The sequence below is a fragment of the Thermobia domestica genome, chromosome 16, assembly GCF_964235325.1.
Source record: "Thermobia domestica chromosome 16, izTheDome1.hap1.1, whole genome shotgun sequence".
NCBI classification, from domain to species: Eukaryota; Metazoa; Arthropoda; class Insecta; order Zygentoma; family Lepismatidae; genus Thermobia; species Thermobia domestica.
This window is the reverse complement of record NC_137469.1, coordinates 60214134-60237854: the sequence shown is the minus strand read 5'-3', so window position 1 is coordinate 60237854 and position 23721 is coordinate 60214134. Positions and strand designations below refer to the sequence as shown.

General features: G+C 36.4%; 1 protein-coding gene across 1 annotated transcript in view; it reads right to left on the bottom strand.

Moving 5' to 3' along the window:
* The window catches only part of Dg (Dystroglycan), a 406462-nt gene that overhangs the window by 137279 nt on the left and 245462 nt on the right, over nucleotides 1-23721 (bottom strand). Inside the window, exon 3 of the mRNA XM_081742426.1 lies at nucleotides 4134-4193. The gene's annotated coding sequence lies outside the window, so the exon portion shown is untranslated. The remainder of the gene's footprint in view (nucleotides 1-4133; nucleotides 4194-23721) is intronic.

The following is a 23721-nucleotide window of genomic DNA, read 5'->3' as shown; positions in this document are numbered from 1 at the left end:
CTGCTACCCTAGCGCGCGTACCTTTAGTGCACGGAGGTAGTGGTTCGAAATCCACCTTGAGTTCGAAGTCTCATATAGCCCCGGTGCTAAAAGGGACGCTAAACTCCAATCACAACAACCAATATCATGCCACATTCTCTGGCAATTCAAACTCACATACGTAACACTGAGGTTGACTGAGAGTAAGATCGGACATAATAAGGATACCTATTTGTGACCTAGCTGACAAGCCAACTGCTATTAGTTCAAATAGCAAACAACTAGACGACCTTCTCCAGTGTTCAGTATATAAGTAGAATAATTAAACACTAGTGGACAAATCTTAGTTCAATATTAAAATGTTATGAAATATGCGACATTTGCTCTATGGACTTCTGCCATCTTTCCCATACTTCCACGAACTGGAACCCATGGCTTCTTCCTTGTCTTAAACTGAAGTTATTTCCAGCTGTAGATATTTTCGGTTCGATGAAGAAGTGATTATGAGGTGGAACGTTTCAACACCCAAAATGCAGGCTTGTATCCAGAGTGTGATTCATCGCTGGGAGAAGCATGTTATCTTGAGTGGTGATCATTGGCGTCTCTGGCATGTAAAATTTGGGGGGGACATCAAAGGAAATGATCTAACTGCTAGTATCTTAGCGGAATGTTAGATTATGTCACTTCAAAATATTGGGGGGGACGCGTCCCCCCGCCAGAGACGCCCATGGTGGTGATTATGGATTTGATTTGAATTGATTTTCAGTTTAGCGTTCCTTTCAGCACCGAGGCTGTATGAGATGTGGATTTACAGCTTAACGTGGGTTCGGAACCATATGAACTCCTTCCGGAAACCGAACCCGGGTCTCTCACGCCAAAGGCGCGTACGCTAACCGTGTAGGGTGATTATGCAGACAGAAAAGGACTAAGTATATCACCAAAGCTTGTACACGTGGGTTCCTTCTTTATTTGTAATAGAACGACCAACCCTAATATAAACGGCCGATATTTAATAACTTGGACAATACAGGGTGTCCAAAAAATTCCATATCATAAGCAACATAGTAAAATTGTACTTTTTCCTTCTTTTATTGTAATAAATTATGCTGTTGCAGAATAAACGTGTGGAAATAATACCGATAAGTTGGCTTGAAAGTTATTCACACCAATACGTGCCAATGAATTCAATCGACCATCTTGGGGTCGCGGTGGCTCAGTGGTAGAGCGTTCACCTCTGGTGCTTGGGGTCCCGAGTTCGATCCCAGTCCCCGCCAAGTGAATTTCGTGGTGGACAAACACCGTGTGCGTGAGTTTCCTCGTGGTTCTCCCGGAACCACCATTTCATTCATTGCTCTTCGTCACCGTCTCCTTTCGCCTAACCGGCATAACTATGGGACGTATAACTTGAAGATTTCATTTCATTTCACTCAATCGACCATCTCGAACGACAACCAGTATTCGATATCACATGGGACGATTACTGGAGAAATTTAAATGAATCAACGATATACGACCAGATTACATCCCCTCTATGCTCAACAATTTGCAATTCCGGCTACAAACATGTCTGAATCTCAACGAAGCTAATTGAAAAAAAAAAAATAGTGAGATTTCTTCCTATGCGGTGCGGGACTTATTGGACACTCTGTAGATTTTTACGATTAATTTAAGCACGATGGGACTAAGCCAATAATGCCGTAATGAACTGAAGACCCACCATCTTCTGCACAACTTAGGAACTATAAATAATCTTGTTAACAATCATCGTTCTGCACAACATATTCACCAGATCATAATCTTGTTAACACCTCAACTTGTAGAAAAAATAGACACTAATAAAAGAATTAAACACAATATTTCGTTGTGCAGAAAAAAATAAGTGTTAACGAACAAGGCTGTGTGATAATTGAATCGAGGTCAAAGTTCTCCAAATTAAATTCAATTCAATGCAAACACCAATAATTCAACTTCTGATTAGCACATCTTTAAACTTAAAGACCACAAGAGAAAAGTTCTGAAGAAAAAGAATGAGAATTTAAAAAATGTGGAGAAAAACTTCCTCTCATCTTTCATTAAAAAGTTCCCTTAAAAACTGAACTTTTTCCTATATATATATATAAATGTGCACCAGTCAAACACCAAATCCAAACCCTCAGCGCGTCGCTAACTTTTAATCTCATCTAATTTGACTCTCGACAGCGACGCTTGTTAGTCAAGAGCCTAAAGGCGTGAGACGTTCCTCTCGACATAAAGGCCGAGTACTTTTTAAAAAAAAAAAAAAAAAAAAAGAAAAGAAAAAGAAGACAAAGAGAAAAAGCTGAATAAAACTATGCCTTTATCTTCTTCCTACCCTTGCACTAACAAAGAAATAGAACATCAAATTGAGCTATTATGCATATATGTGAATAATGGCACTACGCAAACAAGACTAACAATTTGATTCACAGAAATAATTTTAACAAGCCTTTAAAAAAAACTTACTAAACTGTAATGACATTGTAGCTCTTCTTTTTCTTTTTAACTAGTGTCCTTTGGCAACATCAACTCTGTAAATACGCCTACATGCTCTGTAAATTTTACTTTCGCACAACTTTTAACGAGTTTGGTTTACCTCAACTTCCATATATACTCTATATATTGTAAATTCTCCCTGTGAAGGGGTAGGTAGAACTTGGTAGAGTAAATTACGTACCTGTCCGGAATCTTCTCCCACTATCAGTTTATTGTAAAAATCCGCTATAAACAGTATTCTATAAGAATAGTACAATAATGTAATTTTTCTGATACAACGTAGAGAAAGGTAATCCAAGGCTAGAGCAGCCAGGGGCAGGACTCCACAGAGCTCCGCAGCAAGCTAAGTTATGATACGAAGTGTTATGATACGAAGTGTGAACATGAAATAAAAGCAAGGATAGGAATGGCAAAAGAAGTCTTTAAGAGAAAGAAAATAATATTTTGTGGGACCTTGAATAAAGAGTTGAGAAAAAGACTCATACAATGCTTTGTATGAAGTATTGTTGTGTATGGGTCAGAAATATGGATATTACGCAGAAAAAATGAAAAAACGACTGCAAGCTTTCGAAATGTGAGTATGGAAAAGAATGGAGAGAATTAGCTGGGTCGAACTGAAAACGAACGAGAAAGGTCTTAGAAATAGTGGGGGGAGGAAAGGAAAACTTTTAGACATTATTAAGAAGAGAAACTGGTTGGGACATTGGGTAAGAAGGAACTGTATCATGAGGGACGTGTTAGAGGACATGATGGAAAAGGAAGAGGAGGAGAAGGATAATTGATATACGATCTCAGAACAGAAAAATTGTACGTGTAAACGAAAAGGTTAGCGGAAGACCGTGGAGATGGAAGGTTCTCAGCTGCAGCAAATGACCTGTCAATACTTGTAGAATACTTATGATGATGAGGATGGTGATGATGATGTTGAAAACCACTGTATTATTTTTGAGACTGACAAGGCGAATAAATAATTAAATTATATGTGAAATATTCAAACTTCATAGTATTTTGATTAAGAAATATCACAATGAAATGAAACAAAGTTCGAGAAATGAAATATTGAAGTTCGAGAAGTTAATCCAGTATACAATTCTACAAAAATGCTATAGAACTGATATTTAAACTGATTCAAGGTAGCCGGGTCTGTCGAAACCTGAGAAGCGAGACCCAGTCCCAGGCAAAAGCAGTGACAAGTGACCGACGATTCATGCCACCATTCACACAAAGCAGTGGCAATAATAATAATTATAATTAATATATATTATACGTTTTGGTCGCTTTAAAGGCTTGGGCCTGCGTTCTAATAAGTGGACGGCTCGGGCAAACATAATGGTATGCAACATTTTCTAACTTTCGAGTAAACTGAGAAAGAAAGTTGGCCATTCCCATGCAATTCAAGGCAATGACACATACCCAACAAGCTTTCCCTGCAATCTGCAGTTACATTTCCGAAGTTAACTACCTGCATACTATTCTATGGTTCGATCATAACTCATTCCACCTACTAATCCAATTTCACTGGAAGTGGCGCTTATCATTATGTTCGCCCGAGCCGCTCAAATGTTTTAAAACAAGAAATGAAATGAAGCAATTTTTACTTTTGGAAGAAAGATAAGCGTCCTGGAAACATACACTGTACTTACCACAAAAAGACACAGGAAGACCAGATACGTATGCTCCAGTTCTAGAAGAAAATTCACAGCCTGAAACAAAAAGGGAGTGCATATTTTAATCATTTATTTATATCATGTAAATATTAACAATAAATTCAATATATACGATATTTAAAATTATGTTTTTTTTTTCCAATGTATCGATAACCTCAACTTAAACGATAAGTATTATTCCTCAAACAGTGAAAACATCGATAAGTATTGAGAATAGTGAAAAATATCCACTCTCAGTTACATTTACGTAAGCTATTCGCGAAATGAACTTCGAGACAACTGATTGACAAACATAATAATGAATCTAATTTAATAATTGCTTCACCGCTTTCAGCATGTGGTTGAAATTCGTCTCCATCTACCATATTATATTAAGATGAAATAGGAGCTGTATTCACTCTTGTATGGATTAAGACCTTCAATTTGAATAGCCTATATAAACTCTTTTCATTATAAGGCGTAATTGCGAGTCATTAAAAATATATTATAATAGTCTCCTTCTCTAACACAGTATGTACTCTTGAATGCCATGCAATGTTCTTTGTTTCTTCTTCGTCTTCAGTGAAACAAGAAAAAGGATTATACCTTTTTATATTGTACACTTTTATGTATCGTGCATAAAATATATATTTTAATGTATTCTAAGATCTCCTTTAGATAGCATAAACGTGGAACGTAAAACTGAAAGAAAAATTAACTTAAGTTCCTTATTTTTCTTGATCACTAATAGTATACGATATTTATCTACTGTATATCCACCTACACCTGAATTTCAGAAGTGGCTCATCTGTGAGATGAAACACGGAATGCTTTCAAAGACAGGAAGGAGAAAAAAAAGTATTTAAGTGAAATCGATTCCAACGGGTGGAGAGAACACGTACAGCGGAATTGAAACATCTTTCAGATGAAACTGCATCCAACTAACTGAGAGCTCTATGCGTTTGCTCACGTACACGAATTACCTGGAGTAGGTGATATCCGTTGGAATTTAGCAGTGTTTATAGAATTTTTAAAAAAGAAACAGTTTTGGGTATTTAGAACGAATTAGAAATTAAGCTTTCAATTTTTGCAGTACGAGATCGTTTTATTTATTTTGTTTATTAATAAAACATAACAGGAGAATAGTGACTAACGTGCAAACTTCCTGTGTGGTTCTGGGTTCGATCTCCAGTAGACCAAATCCAATGGGTGGTTTGGATCCAAATGGCAAAAGTAGGTGCCGTCTCACATAGCCTCGGTGCTGAAAATGAACAAAAACCAATCCAATAATATTGTGTAACACGTACCCTGATTTACATGTTATGGACTACCTACACTTGTAACACATTCGAGCTCCTTCGTGGTTATGTGGATAGCATAAGTGTTTTTGGCGTGGGAGACCAGGGTGAAATTTCCAGCGGGAGCAGATGTGGTTCGGATTCCACATAAGGCTGTAGGTACTGAACGGAACGCTAAACTCAAAATCTTTTATCAGTCGTTTCCAACAGGGCGATATATGACGTATGAGCACGGTTTTGTTATCAGTGGGAGGAGAAGCAAGGAAGGGAAGGAGCTGGCGTACAAGAATAGAACATAAGTATTGACAGTGCCTAAAGCCTGGGACAAACTTGATGGTGTATGGCATAAGGGAATGAAACAAAGGCTGTGACGCAACACTGCCACGTCGTGAAGGGCAGATTGACGTGAATGTTTACAGAGATGGCAGCATTATAACTCCCTCATTTTTAACAGCGATTATTAAAGGAAACTTGACCGCCGCCTTCAAACGTCATCGAGTTCGTCCCACGCTTTAGTAAACATACATTCACAAGTAGCTTATCTGCAGATTCATCCCGTACGCCACTGATGTTCTTGTTTACCTCTCACCACTGCAATTCTCAATGCCAGGTTTGATGATTACAACCTCCTTCTATGTGCTTTGCTGAGAATAGGGGCAGCAAACTGTGACGTCAGAGATAATCCAGTTAGAAATAACTACCATAGTTTAACATATTGATTTCTTGAGCCGAGGATTATGCTCAGAGGCTAAGGAAAACAGTAATGACAGAACTGAGAGAAATAGTGAAATGAAAAAAGTGGGACAAAATATGGGAACTGGTGTTTGTCCCCCCCTCCCATTTGACGAGAGCTGGAAGTGTTCGGTGGGACCTGTCACTGAGAGTTTTCTTCCGATACTGTTCCTCTTCACGGATGTGGTTTTGACGTGAGTTTTGTGGATCGTCATCACCTTGGAGACTGTCTCTTGCGACACAAGCAACACAGCTGCCACTTTCGTCATACTCGCACCATATGACCGAGCGCTAACAATTTGCCTCTTTTCGAAATCAGAGATTGTCCATTTTACACTATCACTGTCTGCTTTATTCACTGCACACTGCCGTTATACTGCTTCTCACGTAATATGAAGTTTACTCCCCCCCCAAAAAAAAAATACCACCAACAGCCCGGTGCGCGGTCGCCGTTTGTCCGTTACCAACCGAGACATATAACGCGTTTCCATTAAATTGATAAGTATCTGTTGATTGCTTTAGTAGTTTTTTTTTTCTTGTGTACCACAAATAATAGTCATTTAATTGTAGTTCATCGTTTAATGAGTCCCGGTAATTATTTCGAAATTTTAAAAAAAATATATATATTGAAATTTCTTCTGGTGCATGGGGTCCTTGTTCGATCTCAGCACGTGCCAAGTGGACCTTGTGCTGGACAAACACCCTGTGCGTGGGTTTCCTCTGGGTCCTTCAGTTTCCTCCCACTTTCTCCATTCCACCATTTCATTCGTGTTTTCATCATCGCCGTCTCCTTTAGCCTAGCCGGCATAACCGACGGACGTAAAATTTAAAGCTTTCATTTCAGTAATTAATTCTGAGAACACTAATAAATTTAGCACCTTTGATTAGTTGATTTGGAAACCGGAAAAAAAAAAGTTAGAATTTTCCTTAGTAAGTAGGCCCTATTAGAAACAAATGTAATTCAGCTGTTAGTATAACACATATATTCATTTCCTTTGGCTGATAATGTCTTACTCTAATTTCACTGACAGTAAATACATCGTCATGTGTATTGAGGCTTCTTTGTTTATTTGAGTTGTATTTACGTCATTTTTCAGTAGTTAACAAGACTATATTGAACTAGATAAATACCGTCTAAAGTGGAAAGTAGACGGGATATAGTAGCTCAGCGATATTGCGCTCTCGTCTGAGGCCAGGAGTCCCTGGTACGATAAGTTTCTGGATAACATTCTGTCCATGACTTGTCCTGGATTCTCCTGCTTCCTCCCACATTATCACTCGCCTAATTCTTTCGCAATCAATTCACTTCATTAAATCATCCGATTGTTTTAGCCCAGAGCACAATCGTTGGGCTTAAAACTGGAAAGTTTAAGTTCGATGCTCTATGAACTCGGGCCCTTATGGACCAAAGACAAATGTGCTAGCCTTAGACCAATGAAAAGAGTCAGATTTGTTTCAAGAGAGAGTTTGGCAATGAGTTTCTTTCTTCACAGAATTCGTTTGGTGCTTCTGAATACGGGATTGTGCTCACAAATGGTGAACGTCTCTAATTAAACCACCATACATGTATCCTTACATTTGTTGGGACGTATTTTCATAGCGAAAATATTACAAAACCAGAGGATTAATAATAATAATAATATCCTGTTCAGTAAATATCATTAAGTTTGCTAAAAGCACAACTACCGATCAGGCTGTGCTTGGAAGATTTCGAGTCTCTCCCCCTGGTAGGTCGATAAATTGCATCTGCTTTTGAAGTTTCAAGTTGAAAGCCCGGAAGGCGGTGAAACAAACAAGTATATTTGACGTTTGACAGGCAGAAAAAGACACTGCTGGAGCGTCTTTTTTTTTTTTTTTTTAATTTATTGAGAGCAACGGAATTTCTGCTCTTACAGTTTAGCTAATACCAACTGTCACTGCCTCGCTCCTGCAATGCCAAAAGCATTTATTCATAAACGTTCCTTTCTTTCACAGAATGACATTTTGATAGAAGCTTAGTTCTATCTTTTTAATGGAAATACTTGTAACTTCACCCAAATGCGTAAAGGAATTTTTATGTTTGATTGCAGATAACCAGGGGCGTATATGTAAATCTAGCATCCTGGAACACTATGACTCCGGTGGTAGTGGCGGAAGGGGGTACTACTACATAGATGATTTCGTATAACGGAAATAAATATCCAAAGATGAGACATATATCAATCGTTCGTTTGATCTTATTAAGCTGAATGAGTGTTAAACCGATGTAATGACATTGCGAATTTTTTTCTAAGGATTAGATCGTTGATAATCTCTGTACTCTATGACTTATTAATGAGGAGCAGAAAGTGCTGAAATTGCGCAAATTTCCACCGCGACGTTGCCAACAACAGGATTCAGGAAATTGCGTGAAATTTTGCACCTAAATAAAATGTATGAATGTAAAATGTAAATGTAAAATGTACGAGGATCATTCAATAAGTAAAGAGACAAAGTCTATATTTTTAACACTAATCAATTTTTTGTTTTTGTTTTGTTTTGTTTTTTTTTTTTGTTTGTTTTTTTGTTTCAGGGGTGTTAGCTGGCAACCTTGGGATATGCTTTGATCTGCTGTTTCGTAATTGTATGTCAACATAACTTCAAAAATATCAATTCATCATGGCAAGTCCTCTAGAAGATTGCACCTCAGAAGAGCAGCGCTCAGTCATTAGGTTTTTGGTCGCAGAAGGTGTAAAACCAAGTGAAATTTTTTCTCGAATGTTGAGACAGTACGGTAACACTTGTATAAACCGTGCGAATGTGTACAAGTGGGTTGATCGGTTTAAAAGTGGCCGAACAAGTGTAGGTGATGAACCCCGATGTGGACGTCCAGTGGAAGTTTCTGGTTCTTCGTTGGAATCGAGGATTGACGGACTTATTCGTGATAACAGAAGAATTACTGTTGAAATGATAGCTGAGGAAGTTCAAGTAAGTGTTGGAAATGTTCACAATGTCATTAGGAACATTTTAAAGTACAGAAAAACGTGTGCCAGATGAGTTCCCAGACAGCTTACTGACGCTCATAAAGAATCAAGGCTTTCCATTTGTCAAGCCTTAAAGCAACGAAGTTTGATTGAAGGAGACGCTTTTTTTGAAAGAATAGTGACTTGCGACGAGGCCTGGATCCATCACTACGACCCTGAGACCAAAAGGCAGAGTATGGAGTGGAAACACACTAGCTCTCCAGTTCGCAAAAAATTCAAGGTTCAACCTTCCGCTGGTAAAGTGCTGCTGACCATCTTTTGGGACTCACAGGGTCCAATCTATTGCGATTTCCTTGAAGATCAGCGAACTATCAATAGCCTATACTATTCTGAGATGCTATAACACAAAGTTAAACCAGCTATCAGGAGCAAACGGCGTGGACTCTTGTCAAAAGGAGTCATTCTTCAGGACGATAACGCCCGCCCTCATACAGCCCAGCTGACCCGAGATAAGCTTCAAGAATTGGGTTGGGAGGTCTTACCTTATCCTGCCTACAGCCCAGACCTCGCCCCATCTGATTTTTACCTGTTTGGACCACTCAAAGACGCCCTACGTGGAAAAAGATTTGCTAACAATGAGGAAGTTAAGGCAGCGGTGCAAAGGTGGCTTCGGGGTAAATCGAAAGATTTCTTCGCCAAGGGAATTAGGAAGCTACAAGAAAAATGGGACAAATGCATAACTGTAAAGGGTGATTATATTGAAAAATAGCCTTAGTTTTGAAAGATTGAAATAAATCTTTATTGAGCTATAGCAATTTGTCTCTTTACTTATTGAATGCTCCTCGTATGTTAATATATTTTTAAATGTCAAAATAAATTGTTTCCATGTACGTTTAGAAATCTGCTTTCACTTTTTCTTAACATGCGTCCTGTATTTACAGTGGAGGGTATATATAGATCTATGGTAACTCTCAGGCCAATTATGCCTGAGAGTCGCGCACGTGAATTTGGACATTTCTATTCTCTACTGCAACTTTAATTTTTACTACTTGAAAATAATTTTCAAACTTTTCCAGCTATGTCTCTGCACAATTTCTGGTGTTCAGATTTTTTACTTCACCGATCGCTCCCCTGCTAAATAGGCTTTTATCTTTTCACAGCCTCGGGTCTACTTGAACACGGTATGATTGTCTTCACCTAAAGAAGGATCCTTTCCTTTCTCCCTGTATTTACGGATAGTGTTGTCCACGAGACGAAAAATTTTTCGTCTAGTCTTGAACTGTTTTAAACTGGAGAGAGAGACAAAAAACATGGCAACGTTCTCGTCTTGTTTTCGATGCGATAATCAAAACGAAATTTCTCGAGTTTTGTGGAAACACTAGTTGTCCCAAGTATCTTATCACAAACACTGTGATTCACAGTATTAACATTTTAAATTGATAAACTGTCTGTATGAACACATGAAGAGTATTTACCAACATTTAAGGATACGCAAGTCATTTACACAATATACTCCAGTAGTAAATGTAGTTTAAATGTTTTTATATCACACCCTTTGTGGACTTTTCCTGATGCGAACAGATTCTGAGAACTTTTAGTTGAAATTAAGAAACAAATCAGGGCATAAATTTTGTATTTATACATAAATTTAGAACACAAGACGAGATGAAAGCAAAAAGAATTCTTCAAGAATCGAGCCGAGACAAGACTCACCATATACAAAATTTACGAGACAACGTTATTTTTCGTCTTGTCTCGTCTCCTGGCAGTACTATTCACGGCACAAAATACACCTTTTTATTTGGATTGAGTTACTGCCATGGAAATGTATACAACCAAGATGATGGGGCAGCGGTGGCTCAGTGGTAGAGCGTTCACCTCTGGTGCTTGGGGTCCCGGGTTCGATCCCAGCCCCCGCCAAGTGAACTTTGTGGTGGACAAACACCGTGCTCGTGGGTTTTCTCGGGGTTCTCCCGTTTCCTCCCACTATCTTTATTCCACCATTTCACTCAATTTTCATAATCACCGTCTCCTTTAGCCTAACCGGCATAACCGTGGGACGTAAAACTCAAAGATTTCATTTTTTTCAACCAAGATGACATATTTTTACCAGTTTTTCGATAATTGTCACGGAAGACTTAAATTCTATTGGTTTGTGGAAAGGTCAAGAACAGGTCAAACATCATTCATTCACTTAGCCTTACCTATACAGATAAACATGAATTACCACTTTACGCAAACTAAAAATTAGAATCGTATGACGTACGGCATACTTTGTATTCTGACAGCCCCGTTTGTGCACCGTGAATACGCTATTGAATCGCACATAATTAAATTGTCTTCATTTATCAACTAGTTCCGGTGCAATGACCTATTCATTCGCTAAGTTCATTAACAAAAGGTTTGACATACATAATACGGCGTTGACAGCAGGTCATGTTAACACGAGCTTTGCCATTCACAGTGTGACTAAGGAACTTCATAGAATTAGCATTCCTACTTTCCTCTTGCTTCTACTGTAGTTGGTTGTTGTAAAACAGAAAAAAAAAAAAAAAATCAGTCTCTGTGCCCTGGGAAATGAAAACAAACTGACATCCTCTCCAGCTGAGAACTTGCATGTGAGAACAATAACCTGAAGTTCTGTTAATGCAAATCAATTATTCAACAGTTCGATCCTAGTGCATCCGGTATTAGAAACTCCAGTAAATTAATCATTGTAGTTTCATTAAGAAATAAATAATAGCATTTCGTTAATTTCTTACCAACAAGATTAAAAGTATTTTACTATATTGGCCCACAAACAACAGTGTATAAAACAATACTTTTTTTAAAAAAAATAATTTTACTAGTGATTGTTTTTAGTTTCGAACAGGGGCGCCCAAAGAAAATTTTCTTGGGGGCCACATTCCTGGTTGCTATATTACGTTTGATATTTTTTTTTATTTGTATTAAGAAAATCTTAAGAAATTTAAATTGTTGTTATATACATTTTTGTGGGTCAGGGGGGGCGGTCCTTTCCTGTCCCCAAATTCGGACGCCCATGTTTTCAAGCGACGATAGAAGAGGAAAAGTATTGTGATTGTAAAGAAAAAAATAATCGAATACGAGATTTCATTGCATTTATAAGTTTCATGACCCCTACATACCGAGAATGTGATTTTTGGATATCTATCTGTTTGTTCCGATGTAAATATGATTCCTCACCCCGCCATTTAATATATTGATTAAATTTTAGTTTTTTTTTTTTTTTAAATTCGCCAGTAGTTGTTTTTGAAATGTTCCCCCTAGTCCCAAAAAACAAGGGTAAGTTTACTGAGGGGTGAAATTTTTTTTAAAAAAACTGAGAATGTCCGAAGAGCATTGCTAGAACGAACTTAAATTTTTTTTTTCGAAATTTATACGAAATTGTAGAGAGGGAGGGAGAGGGAGAGATAATTCAATAACGAAGTTAATTTCGTTAAAAATGCCATTTTTTTTCGAAAACAACTCGAACGATTAATATTTCATAATTATGTGGTACAAGTATTTTTTCTCGGAAAATTTACAAGCAGTTTACTCTTGGGAGTGAGATCTTTTCGATTTTCACAAAAAAAAATATATATATATATTTACGTGATTTTTGTTCATAGTTTATATATATATACACTTCATCAATAACTTGATAATCTAGAAGAACTGGTTTGTTCTTTTAAAAAAGTCTATAACGGATATTATCAGGGGCGTCATTTCAGATTTCGTTTGAGGGGGCAAGAGCACCACCTACGTAAGACTTTCACGTTTTGTACTAGTATATTAGTAGACAATCGATCAAAGTATATGTATTACTGAAACTCTTGGGGGGGGCAACTGCCCCCTCCTGCCCTACATGACGCCTCTGGATATTATACTCTTGAGGATGAGTACGTTCGAACGGTTTTCTCAAAAATGACTCGAGCGATTTAGTTCATATTTTATAAATAAGCACTACTACTACAATTTACTAGCAATACTACAATACAGGATCTCATTTCTTATGAAAAAAACCCATACCATCTCATTTCTTATGGAAAAAATCCATACCTCTTAGAGGTGTTTCTTTTCGGACGATGGGCGATTTCAATTCCAGCGTTGATCAACCATGTCTATATAATTTCCCAATTGTTATAACCGTTGAGCCTTCAGTTTGTGTTACATAATTTAAGATCCTAGCTTCATGCGATCTAGCGTTGTTGAATAATAAATACCATCTAAGTAGAGCGACCATACGTCTCGTTTTAGAGGCGTGTCCCATCCGTCCCGTCAGTAAATGAAAAAAAAAAAAATAATATTTGCCCCGTTTTATGCAAGTGAAAGAAGTAAATAACAAACCCAGTACCTTTACTCCTTGTAAAGGTGTTAATAATTATAATTATTAGTAAAAAAGAGGCAATAATTGAACTGAAATTTTCTGAGTTCGCAGTACTGCTCGAAAGCAGCAGGTGGAACAAAGACAGAGAGGAGGACGAGGGGGAGCTCTGATATCAAGCCACTGATAAGAACAAAGGTAGGTCTGAAAGTCCAGGATTGCTAATTCAGGACCAGTAGCAATCCTAGCCACAATTGTTTTCACTTCTAGCCATTTTATATTCATTCTTGTATTTTACAGCTTATAAATGTATTAAGTATTGCTAAAGTAAACAGAAACTAATTTAGGTACTGGCTTGTTTCTCATTTCTCATAATTTTTACTAAGCCGAAACCCGGCCCGTTTTCAGCTGAAAATTTTATGGTCACCTTACATCTTAGGTTCTACAAATTTGCAATTAACGTAACAATAGCCTACTGTTTTTTTTTGTTAAAAGCCATGGCCTACATAGTTTTTAGATAAACTTGTGTATACACGAAAGGAGAAGAGTTAAAGATTACACAACCAGTCAGCATTTTTGAACACAAAACACTAGGGGTTATCAAGTTAGGTAATGTAAAACGCAAAGAAATAATTCATCACCTTCAGTAAAGCTTGTCAATCAACTCGATTCAAGATTCTAAAACCATAATGTAACGGAGTTTCTTCATAGATAAAACAACAAGGAGCGTAATTAACGTAGTTTTAATCTTTCATGTCTACTAATCTTCATATCTCCTCAAGCTTTCTTTAGAAGACCGTGGATTCTTATCAAAATTCATACAGAGAATTAATCACGATTTTTTATTTTATTTTATACTGGAGCCAGAAATTGTTCTGAAAAGTTCGTGAAATTCTTATTCTTCTGCTGAAATAGAAGCTGATTTGCAAAAGTTACATTTTCGCAGTACTAATTATATGTATTATTATTATTATTATTATTATTATTATTATTATTATTATTATTATTATTATTATTTAAAATCACTTGAAAGTGTCTTTTAAAATTTATACACAAAATTTCCGACATCCTTAACTCTTTTGATGTAACCTTAAGAGTGAGCAGAAATAGATACAGTTAGTCTGAATTAATAGCTTCGATTTAGCACGGCCGTAAGCACTTTTCCCTTAATTATATTGTATATCTCGGGGTTTTTCTTCTCTTACTACCTCCGAGATAATGGCCCGAAACTACTAAATAGATACTTTTAAAATTCAGATAAGAAAAACCTAACATTGATCTTCAAATGCAAACTAACTTTCATCTTCAAATGCGACTGGCTATAAAATTTCAGGCAATTGTTATACAAAACTTAACTTTCAATGTAATTAGTTTCACAAAAATAACTAAATAAAAAAGTGGGGCCGTGATGGTTCAATGGTAAAATGTTCAGCTCTGGTGTATGGGGTCCCTCATTCGATCCCATCAAGCGCCAAGTGAACTTTGTGGTGGACAAACAACATGTGCATGTGTTTGCTCATGGTTCTTCTCTTTCCTCACACTTTTTTCAGTCCACCATTGCATTCACTTCTCATATCACCGTCTCCTTTAACCTGGCCGGCATAACCGTGGAACGTACAACTTAAGGAAAGATTCTATTTCATTTCACTAAACACATAAATCCTTCTATACATGTTTCTATATATAGGGTCTATTTAAAGCCATTCATTACATATTTATTGAAGTGAAAACAATTGCTTGAATAGCTTTTCGAGATTTATTTTTTGTTTGCCAGTAAGTTACTCTTATCCAATGGATATTCCTAACCTTTTTTAATTTTGAAAGTGCTGCCAACGAGACGACACCTAAATTTTTAAATTCGAAACAAGAAAAATCTCTCGTTTTGTGAGCAATACTAACCTTGTCTATCAGGATAAGCTTGTTCAATCTGCCGTACCTTCACTGTACAGTAACTGATAGGGTTAGGATTTTATTCACCAATGAATAGAAATGTTACTGATTACGGTATCATTTCTTTCATTAAAAATTGTGCATTTTAAAACCAATTTCTATATATAAATGCATTTTTACACATTACGTGCACTTTTAGTATTTGTTCATTATTTTAACTGCATGTCTTCTAAAAGTTTATGAAAAAAAAAAAACTAAAATGATCCATTAGGTACAATTTTTCTAATAATTTCACTTGGGTAAACGAAAAAACACATCGTTTTTTCTCCTCTTCGAATTCTGCATTATTGAGAGTTGTAATTGTATGAATCATATCCCTCGCCTCTTTCCTTTCGCCCTTTTGCCTTCAACTGTTCAGACATTTTTAGATCATTTGTAAGTTAGATTACCGATTGAGGCATGCAGGGGCGGATGCAGAGGGAGGGTCGCCCCCCAGAAGAGGAATTTTTCTTATTTTTTATATATATAAATAAAGCCCATCCCAGAATATGGAGCTCTTAAAAGTAGCAGTATTACAACCCCCCCCCCCCAGAAGTCCATCCTGGATCCGCTCCTGGAGGCATGCAGTTTTGTAGTATTCAGATTTGTTATTTGTAAAATGCTTTAAAAAGTAAATTTTCAAAGCTAATCAGTTTTGTTTCTGTATTTGGTGATAGAAAGTTTGTACCACGGATGGCTCTATTTTCTACTGAAAACTTGTAATACAACAGTTGGAACTTTTTAATATATATATATATATATATATATATATATATATATATATATATATATATATATATATATATATATATATATATATATATATATATATATATATATATATATATATATATATATATATATATATATAAGGCATGTACAGAAGGAGAAAAACATGGATTTAAACTATATGCGACCGAAAAAACAACGCAACAACTCCTTGGGCAGTGTCAGGACGTACCCACAGAAGAAATCTACCGGGTCCGGATCCCCAACCCAAACCTTGGTAACGCACGTGGGACGCACTTAAGGTTGGTGTAAAGGGACCATCTTTGCCGGTACATGTTACTACAGTCTTCGTATTTCCCATATGTACTTTTTACCTTTCACGAAAATTCACGATTTCTTTTACAAATTGCAACCTGGAGACTTCAAATTTTTAGAGAAGGAACTTCATAACCTATCGAACGTAACAATTTTTTATTTGGACTATTCTTCATTTTTGAAACAGTTATATTGTTAAAGGTTTGGATATCTATTTCAACAATAGAGTCAAAAACCATTTCAACAATGAAGAAAATTCTAAATAATAATAATAAAAAAACCGGCACGGATTGTTGCCTTCGATAGGTTATGAAGCTCCTTCTCTAAAAATTTGAAGTCTCTAGGTTGAAATTTGTAAAAGAAATCGTGAATTTTCGTGAAAGGTAAAAAATACATGAGAGAGATACGAAAATTGTAGTGAGATCTATCGGCAAAACTTGTCCCTTTAAACAAACCTTAAGGAGGGCGCACCCAGTCCAAACTCGTCCAATCTATCTCGTAACTCGACAGACATTCGCATACTTTCTTAACTATACATATTTTATTCAACAGAGAAATGATTGATATAGCCTACGATTTTAATCTACACCTGTACTCTTTCTTTCCTTATAAAAACAATTTTGTTCTATTAATTTTTTCTGAGAACATACGAGGAAGTACTTGAAAATTACTTATTGCTTTCTAGGATATAGAATAAAATAGTTAAATACTACATAGACGTAATGTCTTGTAACATTGGACCCTCTCCCAACAAAAATTTCTGGGTACGCATCTGTGCATTTTGGCAGGCCTATATCAAATCAGTCTCTGTAAGATTTGTTTGATCCATTTACCTGTGCTAACATTCCTTTTAGTAAACTGGGAATATGAAATTGCGTGTATTTTTCTTAAATATACTTCTAATCCCTTCTCTGATTAAGATTAGTAATATAAAAGACTACTGAATTGATCTTAACTATATTTTTATATTTCTGAAAACAAAATGACTGTATTATGAAGAATGTGCTTTTTTTTTTTTTTTTTTTTTTTTTTTTAGAATTTCAATTACTTCTTACAACTTACAAATTTAGAATTTGCGGGTTCATTAAATAATGGTGTGGCACTGATCACATAATGTCCAGCTTAATATGCACCTATGGCCAGTCACACAGCATCGTTTAGTTTAAAGCAGTTCTTTTAGATCTTTAAAATAATGTTTTTCCACTACACGGATTTTAAACAGGCATATTACAGTTTACTTCACTTCTCTTTTTAAATACAAAAACATTTGCATTTACTTGTGCAAGAAATCTACAGCTAATGCAGTTCGTTTAATTTTAGGCACCATTACTGCTCCGTCGGTTTACACGACAGAGGAACAACATCTGATGGCTCGAGTTCTATTCTCGGTTTGAAAGAAATCGTGTGTTTTTTCCGCCATGTTTGCTGTATGTTTAGAAAATATCTTCACACTGACTTCTGCCAAAATGAATTTTCTTTCTTAAAAACATAAAATTTAAAAAAGAATAAAAAGCATAATGGTATCAACATTTACTTGTGCCAAAAATCAGGCTTAATCTGTGTTAAATTTTTCGTATGCGATTTTTTTTTTTTTTTTTTTTTTTGTTTCACCTGAAATGTTAAATTACGTAAGTATACTCTTTTATGTCCAACCAGAAGCAAGATTAAGTCCCTGGTGGCTGATGATGCTACCAAGTTATCGCTGTCTTTGGCTGCCCGGATCAAAGATGGCCATTTTGCAATAGGGATTCGCTACTCTGAATTAATCTGACACCTGCTCAGACTCACATTCGCTTGAGTTGCTATCGTCAATCAGGCTCGTGGTATATCGATTTCGCGCCCATTCAATACAAATTTACACGGCCTGAGATTGAACCAAGGATTGGATGAACTACAGATGAGCGCTCTACCAGTAACTAACTTATCTCCTTTGCTCAGAATGGGCGAGCACGCAAACTCCGTGAAAAGCGAATCCGAAAAATTATTCTCGTACTAGAAACAAACATACGAGCAGCATAGCAGAAAGAATTCAAATTCAATTACCACAGGTGAATGATCTTATACAATCTTTCTTAAATTAACACACAGTGGAATTAAGATAAAAGCATTTGGACAACACCTGCTTGCTCTTCACATGTAGAAAAGTGCCGCCATGTCATGAAAGATGTTGCTACGATACGCGACATGACATAATATGTGTGCCTAACATATTCGGCTGAACACTCATTTCCTCCGGTATTAGCCCGTGTCATTTAATCCATTTTCAATAAATCTATCTCACAGCTGGAATCTGACCAAACTCATTTGGATCTTGCCCAGTTAAAAAAAAATAAAAGATACTTTTTTTTTCAGTCCCTTTTTCTATAGCCTAACTAATATTTCGACCCTGCAGTAAGACCTATTTATCTTGTAGTTTAAAAATACAAGAAAGATGAACCAAATCAAACTGCCTCAGGCTAGCAATCAGAAAGAGGATATGTATCAAAATTGAAAAACATAAATCTACACGAACAGAACATAATGGAAACTACCTTCCTCATATACGAGTAATATATGTATTTATAAACCTTAAGGCTTTTTTTTCTCTCTACGATTGCCTTCACTTCGATCATATTTTAATAAATACGCTATAAAATAAAATAGAAGAAATTTGAAATATGTGAGAACTAGAATTTACAAAACGTGATATATGTTACAATATTTAAATTTACTAGTGTAGCCAAGACTTCTCATACAATCCAGAAACTTACAAGCCTGTAAAATATACTACACTAGCTAAATAAGGATAAGAAGTCTTTAAAAATCATTACGTTAATTTAACAGCGAAATGAAAACTACTAAAAAAAAAAAGTTCTACATTGTATCTGCACACCTATTTTATAGTAAGGTAAAAGACACATCGAGTATTATTTCGAACCTCGTCATAGAACAGTGTCGTTTCGAAAAACTTTTCAATGATTCATTTTAAGCTCTTGTATCTAGTGGTAGAGCTGTCAACTCTGGTCTGAGGGGTCCTTAGTCCGATCCCAGGCCATGTAACTATGTGCCGGACGACACTGTGCCCGCAAGCTTTCTCTGGGTTATCACGTTTCCTCCTACATTTTCATTTCACTACTAGCAGCGTTCACCCCGCTTCGCTGGGGTCACCCCGGAACGCAATAAACTTTGTTACTTAGATAATTTTTACTTTTTCGTTTTCAAGTGATATGATAAAAACCATAGAAGATTGCAGTAAATGTTAACATTATATCGCCTGTCATTTATGTTAACCCGCCGAGTGACACGGTCATGTGGGTTGCATATAAATACGGTTAGATTTACCTATGATGAGCTAACAAAGGATTTCTACGTTATGGACACTTGAATGGTCAATTATCTCAAGACACTGGTAATTGAAAATTAAAGTGATATGATAAAAACCATCTAGGGTCCAAATCTTAATAACCCCCCAAAAATGAAAGAAATTGGTTCAGCCGTATTAGCGTGATGAGCTAACAAAGGATTTGTACGTTCTCTTTTATATATATAGATTTCATAATTATATTCAGTTTCAGCAATCATTCAGTTCCTGTAGTCCGAAGAGCATAATCGTGGGACGTTAAAAATAAAAAGTTTAATTTATTTTAGAATTTTTCATTCTCTCCCTTTTTACAATTCTTGGCGATATCATGTGACACCACGTAGCGTAGTCACTAACGCTCCCACCTTCGGTGCGAGTGGTTCCGGGTTCGATTCGCGGTGGGGGCACTCGGTCAAAAAAGTGTAACAGATTTTTCAGACCAGTCATCCTGAATGAGGTTTTCCAGGCAAATGCCGGGGTGGTACCTAACCCAGGCTGCTTCTTTTCTTTCCTTTCCCCGGATAGTGTGCTCGCCAAGAGACGTAATCTCTCAAAACGTGACGGGCTAACATGGCCATAGATGCCGAAAGCCAGAAATTTAAATCCTAAATCCTTGGCGAAATCATAATGAACTTCGTAACCTAACGAGGCTACTTTCTACAACAGCAGCAATAATAATAATAATAATAATAATAATAATAATAATAATAATAATAATAATAATAATAATAATAATAATAATAATAATAATAATGTAAAAATCTTGAGGTTTTCATTCTATTTCAATTGGTTGGAAAACAAAAGTCATCGCAATTTTCGTTTGCATATTCTGTGTAATCTTATGGCTTGAGAAACTCGAATAGTTCTTTGTCGGTCCAGTCCAATGCTGACTGTTGTACCTTGTAAGTTTCGCCTTTACACTATCTTCCCACCTTGTTTTTCACCCACCAAAGGTATAGATCCAGCATTCGCCTCGAAAGACAGATGTTACTTTTAGTCTCAGGAAGTCCCGCCGCAGCATTTAATATGGTCTCTGGCATTTTATCCCTTCTAATTCCTTTCCTTTTCCGTGGTTAATAAAATTATAGCTCTCAGTGTTACGTCCCACAGATCTGCTCTGTAAGCTACAGGAGACAGATCAAAGGAATTGGTGGAATGACAATGTGGGAAGAAACGGCAGAACCTCGAGAACATCCACGGTATCTACCACAAACCCGAATGTCCTGGGGTTGAAACAGGGACCGGTAGGACCAGAGGTGACAGCTGTAACAGTGAGCAAAACTGGTTGGGACATTGGGTAAGAAGGAATTGTATTATGAGGGATGTGCTAGAGGGTATGGTAGCAGGAAAGAGAGAGAGAGGGGGTGGGAGGGAGAGGGAGAAAAGGAGAAGATATGGTGGCAGGAAAGTGAGAGAGAGAAGGAGCGAAGGAGATTACAATTAATGGACGATATCAGAACAGAGAAATCATACGTGAAGACGGAAGAGGTTAGCGGAAGACCGTGGAGCATGGAGGCCTCTCAGTTGTGGCAAGTGACCTGCCAATAATGGCAGAATATCTAGATGATGATGATGATATGTGGTTGAGGAGCCCGAGCGCAAGTCGGAGCGAGTAGGAGCCTCACGGATGATAGCGGGCCCGAGCCCAATGTGCTTAATGACTATGAGATGAAGCTATAAAAAAAAATAGCGTGAATTTCATTGAGGGCAGCCAGTCCGAGCTGAAGGAAATGGTAGTCTGCTTTAACGTGTGCCTCATTGAGATTGAGAGACCACATGCTCTATTACGAATAGTAAGTCTGAACTCGCACGAACCATTGTAAGGCGTGATTGGAAAATGTCCATTTGTAGAATGGTCACATACATGAACAAACTTGTTTTATTTAAGGTACAATAAATGAAACAAAACAAGTCAATGTACACGAATAGTAATGACGACAGAAGGGGACTAGGGGGGCAAGAGTCCCTTTCTCCGGTGACTACGCCTGCCTTGCGACTCTCCCTCAATCGTAGTAATATGCGTTTAATATTAAAAAAAATATCCTTTTCGGTATACGAATACTCCCTCAAAATTTCTTTGACCATCCGTTTGCCCCTTCCCAGAAATTAAAGCTAGTATCGTGACTACACATTATTATTATTATTATTATTATTATTATTATTATTATTATTATTATTATTATTATTATTATTATTATTATTATTATTATTATTATTATTATTATTAACGTTTAGATGAACAGGATAAAACGCACCGATCGTGAACGTCTCATGAAAACGCAACCACCGTACTTACAACAAAGCACATTCTTTCTGTGCTTCCTAACATATTCTGCACTAGGTTGTTATATGCCAACTAATTCTAACATAACTTTTCAACCACAAATCTTACTTGCTGTCAACACCATGTAGCAAAAACTACACTACCTAGAAACGGCATCCAATCACCATGCTAATAAATTCCTCCTTTCGTAGGCTTTCAAAGTTTTAAGAAAAGAGATATGCCTAATGAAACAACTACATCAACAACTTACTGTGCTCTACATAAGAAAATAAATTTATATCATTTTAGTATTATAAAATCCGTAAGTTGCAAGTACTCCAACAAACCACTAACTAGATAAAGATCAGAAAACTTATTTGATGAACCCGTTGGGTACGAATTTTATACTGGTCTCTTCGTTTTCTTTTTGAAGTTGGTGGGCAAAATTAAAAGCTTTATATCCTTGTGCAAACACACCACGCTGCAAATATTCAAATTCAATTCTGCAGCGGCTGTCGGAATAGAAAATTCTGTCAAAAAAAAAGACTCGATCTTATTGATTTTTCATTTAACTTCCCAGTTAGATATTCAATGTTTTATTACTTTCGTTGAGGGCACATTCAGCTGCAGAGGGAACAAGTGGGTGGAGAAAAATCTCTATGAATACTTAATCTGCTTTTAAAATGTATGTTAAAAACAGTTCCTATGAAAAAAGAACGGCCGCATACAGAAATCTGATTTACACTTTCTGGTCGCTAAAAGATATGTAACATTCATTTGCCGTATGTTATACAGGGTGTATCAAAAGTATGGGACCATAAGCCAACTCTGTTATGGAAAAAAAATGCGAAAATATGGAAAGATGGGGAAAGTTGTTAGACAGGTGGTTTCGATCTAAAAATCATGATATTTTTTCCCGACTGCACTAATTGTTTGCGCTCCACAACTAGTAATATGCCCTATCTTAAATGAGAAAGCGTTTCTAGTGCATCAGGCTGTTCGAACGGAAAAATGACACGAGGAATATGCACATAGTTATCCATTTCCCAAAAAGGTGTTTTCTTGGTATAGTGAGAGTTCAAGCAAGCAGACTGTTGAACTGACAATGATGCTTTTGCATTTAACATAGAGCGCCTTACAAGAGTAGAACACAAGCGACTGGCTTGATTTGGAAAAAAAAATCACGGTTTTACACTGAAAATCAACCTATTTCCAACAACTTTAATCTTTTATTATTATTATTATTTACTATTAAATCTTTACTCATGGTCATAATAGAACTGGCCCCGGACTATTGATACATAGTGTGTCGCATAACTAAACTTATTAAGAGCCTGACATACTAAAAAAATAATACAAAATTTCGGATAAATTCGAATAAATAGCCTATATTTAACCCTTTAATTGTCAAGCATTGATAGCATTAGCATTAAAATATTTAGTTTGTTTTTATGGTTGAACCAGGTCTTCCTGGTCATAATTTCGTAATTTTTAAAAGTATTTTTGTACTTTGATTACAAAATATAGGATGTTTAATTCAAAGCAACAATGCCATAAAATATGTCTTATGTGTAGCTACTGAGCAGCACTCCCCTATTATGGTAAAATATCATAAGAAAATTTTCATTAATTAGCAGCAGTTTCGTTGAAATATCTTCCTACAAAGCAAGATACCACAAATAAAAAAATATTTAAAAAAAACCTTCGCAGAAT